The 11784-nt window shown below is 39.0% G+C and overlaps 1 protein-coding gene across 2 annotated transcripts in view; it reads left to right on the plus strand.

Moving 5' to 3' along the window:
* IL15 (interleukin 15) overlaps nucleotides 1–1931 on the plus strand; it is a 46182-nt gene extending 44251 nt beyond the window's left edge. Inside the window, exon 7 of one of the 2 annotated variants that reach the window (XR_010721519.1) lies at nucleotides 590–1931. The gene's annotated coding sequence lies outside the window, so the exon portion shown is untranslated. The remainder of the gene's footprint in view (nucleotides 1–589) is intronic. The other variant, XR_010721521.1, reaches the window with a different exon arrangement.
* Nucleotides 1932–11784: the final 9853 nt, after the last annotated feature.

Raw genomic sequence — 11784 nt, forward strand, 5'->3', positions numbered from 1 at the left:
GAAAAAAAATCATAGCCCAGGCATCCAATATCATTGTGAACATATTAGTAGGTCATGAAAGGCAGTAGAGAGGGGCCTCTGTCTCACCTCCCACCTTGCTTGGGATTCACTATGTGATCTACAACTCTAAGTAATCTTGGGTGTTTCAGAGAAAGGAAAATATAAAATAAAAATGCCAGAAACCAAGTTAGTGTGAGAGGAAGAATTGTCTCAGGCACCTGACTGAAGTCCTGCCACATGACACTTCATTGCAGTCATTATTTCAATGTGGAGACATCTCTCTGCAGCCCCAAGATTCTGATAGGCTCCTGCTGAGATCAAATCCCCACCATTCTCCCTGTCCTATTATAAAATATCTCATACCTTCATATTCAAAGACATCTACATGTAATAAAACTCTCTAGAGCCTCACTGACTGATCTATTGAAAAATAATGCAAATGGAATTCTATCAATTCACATAGCTTGTTTTCTGCCTAATCTGTGTAGCCCATTGTTTAAACTCCCTCCTTTCTATGAATTTCCATTTCATACAGAAACCAGAACTGAGCACTGTTTCTCTCTAAAAATTCTGCATGTGTTCATTCCAGGATGGCAACCAATCTTTTCCCCAGAGCATTTTGCTGAAAGCAAATGTTGATGTGAATACCTACAATGTACGAAAAAGAAAGAAAAAGAAAAAGAAAAAGAAAAAGAAAAAGAAAAAGAAAAAGAAAAAGAAAAAGAAAAAGAAAAAGAAAAAGAAAAAGAAAAAGAAAAAGAAAAAGAAAAAGAAAAAGAAAAAGAAAAAGAAAAAGAAAAAGAAAAAGAAAAAGAAAAAGAAAAAGGCACAGCCCAAACCAGATTAAATATTTCCACACATCCTTTTGCACAGTTTAACACTGCAGTTTTATAAGCTGGTTCAAGTAACCTACGTAGGACATTCTTGTTTGGACAAGCTCTTCTCAAGACCATGATTTCAGAACAATGCAAGTGAAAGTGAACAAATAACAAACTGAAGCAAGATTCAAACCTGTACAGCGGATGTCTGCTAGCATCAATCCATTCATTACCACCAGCTTCCCCTCCAAGTCAACATACTTGATTTTCAGTTATGAAATACCATTAACTTTACAGCACCTACCAGATTCCTAATCCCACTGGAGAGCCTGAACTTTATTCTGCCATGTGTTGTGCTAAGTCAATCTGTTTCCAGGACACACACTTTCAAGAAGAAAATGTACTGAAATGAAATTAATAGAATGAAATAAATGTTGTGCTGGCATTTAGTGGTCAAAGGGGAAAATGTGTTAAATATTTTATCTCTATATGAGAAAATTTTGTAGTATTTTTTAAACTTTCATCCCTCTGTTTGGAATCTATCCCAGCTACTTGCACACCTTCAGTATGTCAGTGTCTGGGAGTCTGCCCCGCACCAAGAGCTTTCATCTTAAAAGTCATCTGAGAGCTACAGGAGAGTCATGCCAACTGGGCTGCTGGCACAGAAAGGCTGCCTGGCATAAACTTGCAAAACCTTTAAACCCAATGCATGAGCTGGGGCCACAGTAACAGGACAGAGGCAAGAAGATCAAGGCACAGTGTGCACAGCAGCACACCAGGTATGTGAGCTGAGCAGCTGTGAATGAAGGATAATGCTGTACTGCTGCAGATTTCTTACAGCTTTGGAGGCTAGACATGGGAAATGCTCTTTCTTCCCAGCTCAGTTAGAGCAACAGTGAATAGTGTAATTGTCTGAGCTGTAAAACGGTCCTTTTGTCAAAACCACTTTCCACTAATTGCTTGTCTGCCAAAAATGCATTGCTCATCTTGTCCTTTGCCAGATGTAACTGAGGCAAATTCAGGTGAATACCAAAGTATCTGTTGCATATATTTTGTCACATCTCAGTTTGACAGCACACTATTAAATAATGTGCTATGGTACAAAAGAAATGGTTCTAGTGAGAATTCAAAAATTTTGTATAAACTTATAACTTCTGATGTCTTATATTTAAAAGGATGTGAAAGTTGTCTTCTTTCACCTTCCCCCCAGCAAACAGAGGTCTGAGGCAGGTAAGAGCCAAATCCCTGCTGCGCCTTGCCAGTAGGCAGATGGACTGCAGGGCCCAGGGGTGGCTCCTTGCTCTCAGCTGACTGTTCCCTGGGGAGCTGCTCAGTGTGCCAGGGCACTGGGGCAGTGGATCCCTTCCAGCTTGGCTGGGGATTGCTGCACTCCTCAGAGCAGGCTGGGCACGCTTCCTAGAGCATCCTGCCCTCCTCTCTGCCATCAATCTGGGACTGGCCTGCCCTTTTTTTCTAGGTTGTTGTTAATCTCTCTGTAGCTTTTCCTGTCCCATGATTTCAAACCTTATTTTTTTTCTAACGCCCACATTTGATTTTAAAATGTTCTACTTGGCACTTGCCATCATTTGAAGAATTCTCACCTGCACTGCCTAGAGCTTTCTCATGCCTGTTTTATTTTATGCATCACCTTTCCACTCCAGAGAGTAATATCATTAGTGCGCTGTCTGCATAAAGCTTCACTTTGACATCAAATACAATGTTTTATTATACTGTAATTTTGTCAAATTCTCTGCGGCACTTAACAGTTAAGAGGTATCTTTTTTAAATCTCAGTGTTGGCTGAACCATCAGAGCTTATCAAGCCCCCTGAGTGCCAACATGGGCCTTTTTTATGCTGTTATTTCTTGGCTAAGTCATTTCAATATTCTATTTATTTTCCTAGTTGCAGTCACTTGGTCTTCTTGACATTTGTAGTAAGTATAGTAATCCAACTACATGGATTTACTGTCCAAGTTGAATCTAGTTTTCTAAGAATTATCAAAACCAATTAAATGTGTCTTCCACTTATACTCAGGGATTGTCCAGCTTTGTAACTGGAGTAGAAGGCTAGAAAGAGAGGAGACTGCAAGCTGAGTTCCTCGCTTGTGGAGGGATTTCATGCAGTGAGGCCTAAGAATGTGGTAAAATACAGAGTTATATAATTTTCTTTATAAAATGAGGGTGTACACATGCCCAATAACTAGAACAGCTCTGCTGTTACCAGTGAAAGGAATGCCTATGCAATCTGAGTTGAATTTGTAGCAATAATATAACAGAGATTTATTAGTTCATCCAATGCTGCATTCTCTAACTCACTGACATTTCTCTCTATCCATTTGGAAAATCCAGGTTCTAATATCAGTGAAAATCCAAGTTCTAATATCCTATCAGGCACATCAAAATGTTCAGGTCTTAATTGATTTTCCCCTTTGTGGTGGCCCTGCAGTCATTGTATCCTTTGTATAGCAGTAGGGATCTCATGCAGAAAACACACCACTGCATTGTTAGTTCCATAACATTTCCCTCTTGGTTTGAAGAGCACCCAGGGAAATCCTGAAGACAGCAAAAACCTTTATCTTCATTCTCACTTTTAATCCCATTCAGATCATGATTCTGAATTGTCTCTGCACCTTCCCCCTCAGTGAAAAGAATAACTCCTTGATGATAACATTTCTATTTTTTTTGCAATAACAATACTGAAGACTGTATAAAAACTGTGTAATTTGCATCACAGAAACACTTTTTGCAGTTAGTACAAAATTTGCCTTTATTTCATGCTATCCACGACTACTTCCTGATTTTTACCTTTATTATTTACTGAATCCTTTATAACTTTTCTCAAAGGCACTATGTTTCTAATAGCAAGGTTCCATTCCTGCAATTCATTAGCCTCCATCAGACATTCATAATTTGGGCTTCTGGTTTCATCACAGGAAGCAGTGATGAAGGAGTAAAAGCTTTGAGGAGAAGGAGTAAAACCAAAACCATGAGCAGGTACATCTAATGCAGTGCTTTGCTCATATTTATCTTGGCTTTTAAAAATTCAGCTGTTGTGTTCTTGCTGTGTATCAGCTTTGGTGGAGCAGACCCTTTGGTTTCTTTGCAGTTGTGTACAATGTTTGAGGAACTTTCACCGTCTCAGGAATGCTCTTGATCCATTATCTGTAAGCTTTTTCCCCCAGTTGCTTCCTGTGCTATATTTTGTGTTGGACTGCATGACTTTATAACAATGCATGTGTTGAGTGCAATGAGTGGGGCTTTAACAAGATAATACTCATAACGTCTGAGTCCTGCGGGAGGCTTAACAAGCATTGCCCTCTGCCAGGGAGGCAGCGCAGGTGCTGGACTCAGGCTGCATGGTGATGATGAGCCACACCCTACACGGAATGGAGAGCAGGAGCTGAAGAGAATTTGGAACCTCCTGTCTTCCAGCTGCCTGTTCTGACAAGCCACAGGGCTTTCCAGCTGTACTGGATTACTGCAAATGGATTCTTTAAATGACCTTAAAACACTCCTTCACAACACTCTGGGGAGACTGAATGGCATTGTTAAATTGTGTGCAGTTGAAGCAACCATGGGTCAATTACCCTCAGCTGCTGAATCTTCCAGTAGAGTACTTCCTATAAGCATCAGTGCTCACTTTAGCAAGTTCCCGGGAATAAATCTCTTGGCACATAATGCCCTAAAAGAGAAAGAGGGGTGGGGACTTAGGGCACTCTGAGTACCTCACTTTTCTGACAAAACACCTCAAAAGTTAATCTGAAAAGCAAGGTTGTTAAAGTCATTTTGACCCTTGAAGAATACAGCCTATCAGTACAATCACTTCTAACTGAAAGCATCGAATATAGTTTGCACCAGAAACTGTAATTCCATTTCACAAAGTTTTATCTCCTAGCAGTGCAAAATGGACAAGCAATTAACCTGTCATTTTTAAAACCAAAAAATATGTACTAGGCAATTGCTTCATTTAATTTAAAACTACAATGTTAAAAAAAAGAAATAAAATAATTAGTCTTAAAAGCATGAGGTTATTCACTGAACACGTTACGCCCCCCCCCAAAAAAAAACCCTGAACATGAAATCAACCAGAATTTTGTTTGATATTTAAGCCAGAGCAGTTGTAGTAGATTCAGAAATTAGTAGAAGAGTTTGTTCAAGACATGTACAGAAAGTCTACAGCAAGCATAAACATGATCATTTTCTCCAGAAACATCCCCAGGGATGCTTTCAAACAAATGTATTGATTCATCTTTTGTGAATTCTATAAGAAAATTAACAGTGACAGAAGCCTGAAAGAGCCCTCCTTGCCACTGATTTTTCAAACCAAATGAAGTAAAGTAGAAATAATTGTACCTGCTGCTGTGTTGTTTCTCATCATAAAGGTCCTACAAGTTAAAAGAGGTTCCCTGTGAAACAGCTACAATGTGCAAAAAGGATGAGCCGCTGTTGGACGCTGCCAACAAAAGCAGTTTGCTTGAAGTAATGGCAATGTCAGGAAATAATGAACATAAAATGTCTAGACTTAAAAATACAGCCTGATCAACACTGCATCTCTCCACACATTTAATGTAGAGAAAATACGTGCTCATAACAACCACCTCAGGTTATTATTTTATGCAGAGCAGTCAGCCAGGAAGCCCAAAGAGCCACATTTCTCATAAGGAAAAATCCACTGTTTTATTCTTACCCTTTGAAGCTCTGGTTCCTTTTTAGTTTAGATAGGCTGGGTAGAGATGGAGGAAACTACATGAGGAGCATCGTGGATGAACTTTCAAGTTATTTATGCAGATCCTCAAGAAGAGAACTTGCCAGCTGGCTCTTGTTGAGGCAGAACCCTTGTGTGTCAAACAGACCTTATAATACTGAACAGTTTCTGAGGTGCAGAGAAAGTTCTTGAAAACCTTCTGCCCATTTAACTAAGTAAAAACGAACTCCCACTGCTGGAAAGAAAATAGATTGCTGCTTTCTCCAAAGCTACAAAGAAGATAAGACAGTTGTTTTTTACTACTCCTTGATAGAGCAAAAAATGCCTGTGCAGCAATTAACCTACTGCCAGTCCTCCTTTGTCTAAGAAGCTGAGTCAGGGGAGGTTTAAGTTGGATACTAGAAAAAGGTTCTTCACCCAGAAGGTGTTTGGGCACAGGAACAGGGTCCCCAGGGAAGTGGTCACAGCACCAAAGCCTGGCAGAGTTCAAGGATCATTTGGACAACACTCTCGGGCTCATGGTGTGACTCTTAGGGTGCCCTGTGTAGGGCCAGGGGTTGGACTCGATGATCCTTGTGGGTTCCTTCCAACTCAGGCTATCCTGTAATTCTAAAATAAGGAAAAAAATTCCTAATAGTTCAATGTAAGTTTGGGGCAGATCAAGTCCTGCAACTATCAATCTGAAAACACAAGGTTTTCATTTTCCAGCATTAGAGGTACAATTTCATCTCAGAAAATGTTTGGTAGAGACCTTCAAGCTCAAGAGACTCATATTGTTCAACATTTCCACATCCTGAAAGTCAGGGAAACAGTTTCAGTCACATCATGGATTCCTTCACCTCTCTGTCCCTTGTACACTGTGGATTGCAAGTGATTCTTTAGAATGGTCTCTTAACCTCCTGTCTTTTAAAGTTCAATTGATTCCACAGGGGAATTGAGAGAAGTTATTTAAATAAGTTCTATGAAAGCATTTGTTTTACAAGGCACATTCACTTTTGAAGTTATGTCAATCACAGAAATTTCTGGAGCTGAAAGTTAAGCAGGATTTTTTGATATCCACTACATCCTTTCTGCTGGCATCATCCGTGCAGTGGAAGAGCAATCATTATTTTATAACTTTCATGGAAAGGCAGTGTTAGTCAAATGAAGGCCAGCTCTGACACCACTTACTGTCAGCTAGACATGAGGACATGGCAAGCCCCAGGACGCTTCCACTCTGACACTCCCAAAGTCTCTAATTCCTGCATGAACTCCTCACATCTCATGAAAAGTCTCAAGTTGCACTCAGGCACTGAGTTTTTAGCTCAGACTGAAAAGCTTATTATTTCAAGAGGATTAAATTGGTATTAAGACTATGATTACTCCTTGGATAGTTTTCCTTTTCAGTATGCTGAGTATCTGTTTGTGGATTAGCCTGATGCTTTATTACTATTGTTGTTGCTATGGACAGCACTACTTAATTATTTTTACTAAGTCTCCGTCTAAACCCCCCAGAGAATACTGCAATAAAGAAATGGCACAATAATAGTAAATCCATATACTGCTGGGACTACATGATACAAGTTTGGTTCATGTCAGAAGGATATTACTAATAACAATTCAATTCCAAGCTTCTTTTCTAATAGTTCCAGGAAAACAATTAGAAATAGGGTTAATTTATAAGGACAATTACTACACTTTGTGTATTTCAGTGGGTACAAGTTACACCTGACAGCTCACAAATGATCAGTTACATTGACTGATTCATTGCATGATATTTACAGTTTACTCTTGTCCTTTCTTGGAAAAATTCAAGACTTCTGAAAAAAGAATCCCTCGGTTTATTTATTAACTGATAATTCATATGAAAACTGTAAGGTCTCAAACAAGCCTCTGAACAAGGCTACAAGACGTCTCGTATAAGCCCACAGCTGTATGAACTTTCCACCCTTCATTCCCCTAACTTTTCAGTGAGTATCTCAATATTAGCCCATCATATCTCCCATGTGAATATGAAGTTAATTTCATGAATGTTGAGAAATTAAAGAACCAGAATGTGACAGAAAGGCACTACCTACAACATGACTCATGCTAAATTGCATGAACAAATTATACATTACACATTATACATTACACATTATATTTTTGGTCTTAAGAAAGAAAAAGACACTTTATAGAGAGAGGAGGAATGGTGCTGAACTGCCAATCCTGAATGTTCCCAATCCTGGTTTGCACAGTTTCATGCTCTTTGATGAAGACACTCTCAAATCATCCTAAAAACATCCCTTCCTAAAAGGAAAAGTCATCACAGCACTTTGATGAATTTGATACTAAATTCTCCGATTTTTTTTTTTTTAATAGGGAGGGAAAAATCAGCAATATTAGTTATTTGGGTTAGTTATGCTCCTTCTGAGAATTTTTATACCTACTCAGTATCTTCACTGTGGAAATCCACCCTGTAAGTGCTTAAAAAAGAAGTGGAGAGGTCTGTAATACCAAAAGAAGTGCCAGTCAAACCACGGCCAATTAGTTTGGTTTGTGGCTGAACAGAAAGTTGTACATAGGCAGGGTGATGGTCTTTGCCATGGATTTATTACGTGGTTATAAAAAACCAATTACTTCAATTCCCAACTCGGAGATTTTTAGGGATATAGTTTTGTGAGGTTAAATCTAATATGCGTCACTTTCAAAACAAATGTTTTCAAAACAAAAAATTACAGAAGAATGACAGTATTCCCTTCTATCATATAACATCATCAACATTGACTTAAAAAAAAAGATGACTTCATCCCAGTTTTGGACATTTTGACTAATCAAGTCACTTCGAACCTGGCCTCAAAATCCATTTTGTTTGAGCATCATTTCTGCAGGCGTCTTGGTACAAGGACTCTCTCTTTAGTGAGCTTAATTTTCAATTGGGAGGCAACGAATGATCTTAATTTCTGAGCAGGGTCAGTAGGAGTTATCACAACACAAAGCAAATGATTTATCTTAGGGGAAGAAGGGTGGAATATTTCTCTGGAAACCATTTCACATGATGGTTTATTTAATGCTGGAATCTCTGAAACTCAGAAGCAAAGAATTTTCACCTGGGCACTGCTCAGACCTAGCTACAGAGAGAGGGCTTTTTTTATATAATCCCCTTATGTGAATTCAACAGACACTTGTATCAGACTTGACTGATCATCACATAGCCAGTTGAACAACCATGTATTTCCAAAGGTTTGACTACGGCTTTTATCAGCAGAATCTCTATGTCCACAGATTCTGGGAATTCTGAATTTATATATTTGACTCTTGAGAAATTACACCATACTCAAAATAAAAATCCTAGTTCCAGATAAAGAAATTAAAGGGGAAATTCTATATGGCAAATGAAGAGCCAGGATTTGTAGCTGATAATAGACAGAAAATGCTGCCCTGAAGGGGAGATTGGATAGACTCTAAGCAATCAGGTCTAGTAAAAAAGGTGTCCTTGCCCATGGCACAGGGCTTGGAACAAGACGGTCTTCAAGGTCCCCTTCCAACCCAAACCATTCTGTGACTCTATGGAGCTGCAACTGATACAGAACACTAAAGACTCTGGGAAATAAAGTGGAGAAAAAGGACTCAAAGACAGCACTGACATTACAAATTGTCAAAACCTGGCACCTTTGCTGCACAAAAGCATGGGTTGCCGAAGTGAAAAACTTTCTTTGTTGACAGGTGATTTCCTGAAGCACACATTAGCATCTCATAAAGCAGAGTCCTTTTCCAATCTCCTTTCTTACCTTCCTCGCTCTCACAAGAATTCTGCTGAATCACCAGAGGTGTGAGGAGGCAGGATATAAAACAGTAAAGAGAACATACTTGTCATATATGCTCTTACCTTTCTTTTTTACCCTTGGACAAAACTAATAAAAGAAAATTTGTCATTGTTCCAATAACAGCAGCACTGCAGAGTAGTATCCAATGGTTCTACTTTGTCGAGTGGAATGTATTGACATTCTAAAAGGCAGTCTGGACAAAATCTCCACATAATCTTTGATAATGCTGTCCATTCCACACAGACCATTAAGACTGTTGATTGTTTAAGCATAGAGAACCTTCAAAGACAGTGTTTCTTAACTTAAAAGAGTTAACTATTTAGCTTATTTTGTGGTTTGATTTCTGCTGGTAACTCTTCGCATCCTTACTCCCAAGTCAAGTCATTAAAAGGCATGATAAGTCCACATTTAAGCTATAAAAGCTAGAGGTTAGATCTGGATGCCTATAAGATTCAGATTTTATTAAATAAAGGTCACTTATACATTTGTGCACCAGAAAAAAATCAGAAACAAAAACTAAATAAACCAGAGGAATCCCTGTATAGAAACTCCTACTTCACCAAAAACTGTTCTGATTTTGCCCGTTTCTTTTTTCACTGATCTGAAACAAAAATAAGTGTGGCTTATAATGAGAGTCTATACAGTCTTTACAAAGGCTGTCTGTGTTAGTTTGAAGCACAGCATGTGCTTTTTAAATCCTTTTCAGCAACGCAGCCTCTGCAGAAATAAATGCTTAGGAGAGCCTGTTTGAAAGTGAATGTGACACCAGAGGAAAAGAATATATCAGCTATCACACTTTCAGCAACATCAGGAACCTGCCTGGTTCTATCTGTGAGCATGTTTAAGCTTGAACTCACATTAACAACATAACTGGTGAAGGATGTTTAGTTTCACCAACAACTCACTGCTCTGACAAGCTCGTAGGTTCCTATTTTGTCCTATCCTGGAATCTGATTTTTTCCTCTGGCATATGTAGGTGCTAAAAATGGCTTGATTGTTTTGTGCCATGCTAGGTTTGTGCACTGACCTCCCTCCGTGTAGACCAGCAGGGAGGGGGAATCACCCACAGAAGAAGTTGCATTTGCATTCTACAAGGAAAGATTGCCATTTGCTGATTATGAGGGCTTATGCACTGAGGAGTAATAAAAAACCACATAAAGAATGCAGTTGGATCTCATTTAAAGCAGCTTAGTCAGTGCAGAGAAATCCAACTTAAATTGTTTATTCAGAAAAGCTGTCAGGAAATAAAACACTTAACTGTGTGCACCATTAGCAAATACCTTTTAACCAGCCCCAGCTGACAGCAGCTATAGAATACTAGGGGCATTTTTGTTTATTCCTGTAAGGGAAACCAGTAAGCTCAGAATGCATCCTGTCCCAGTCCTGTCTCCTTTTATCCTCCAGAAAACCAGAGTGAACTAACTTGCAATGTATTTTTTTAGCTTTGGGCATCTGTGTAGCAACATGGAATATGACCTCCAGTGATACATTTTCCCTCCAAGCATCTTTCCCAGGCCATTCTACTGTAGCTCATTTGTTTCCTGAAAGATTCACTGTCTGCAGCATTCCAGGAAGATTCAGGTGGACATTAGGAAAATCGTCCCAAGATTAAACATTGAAAGATAAAGGGAAAATTTGACTGGATTTTTGGGGGGGCAGAGGAAGAGGAAGGATACACAGTTTTTTCTTCTGTCTGAAGTCTCAGTGGTGTGCCAGCAAGTTAAATATCACTCAGGAGTGAAAGGAGGGAGGTGGGCTCTGTAAGCCCCAGTTTTCTATGATTCAGTATGCTCTCCTATCAAAACGAGAAGTTATTTAAGGATAATTCACAGCTGCTTGGGAAGGATAAAAATAGGTTCTATCTCCAAAACTCAGATCCATGATTTACATACTGCAAGAGCTAAAATGGACAAAGATTCAGAAATGTTTTCAGGGATCCTGCCCTAAGAAAACTTTGTTGTTATATAATATGAACTAAAAAATACTAGAATCAGTTCAGTGAAAAACCTGAAAGTCACAGGCAGTGGATGTATATTTATGGCCCAGAACCAAGTAGGTAGAAAAATCAAACCACTCCCAGTGGTCCTAGATATAAACAATGAATGAGCTGTACTAATTAGCTTTCACTTACAAGTGCAAATCAGGTTAATTAAAAACAAACTTTGCTACATTACAGCACTGCAGACATCCCTCTTCCTAATTCAAGTACAGATGAATGGATACAGCAAATTTGATCTATATGTGTTCACTGGGTTAATTAAAAGTCAGGCATGCATCTGCAGAACCAGACAGAATTTTTTATTTCTACAAAGGCTGTTGGCAACTTGGGAGTCAGAAAAGGATGAAGAAAAAAAAAGCATCTGATATGTGTTGAAGTTGAAAGATTCTTTACACCAGGAAATCCAAACACTGCTGACATGAGAAATGTTGGGTCTCAAGCAAAGCCTTCCACACCCTGTCCTCTGCACTGCCTTTTT

This window comes from Chamaea fasciata, unplaced genomic scaffold (genome assembly GCF_029207755.1).
Source record: "Chamaea fasciata isolate MVZ Bird 193981 ecotype frontalis unplaced genomic scaffold, bChaFas1.0.hap1 SCAF_6, whole genome shotgun sequence".
Lineage (NCBI taxonomy): Eukaryota > Metazoa > Chordata > Aves > Passeriformes > Sylviidae > Chamaea > Chamaea fasciata.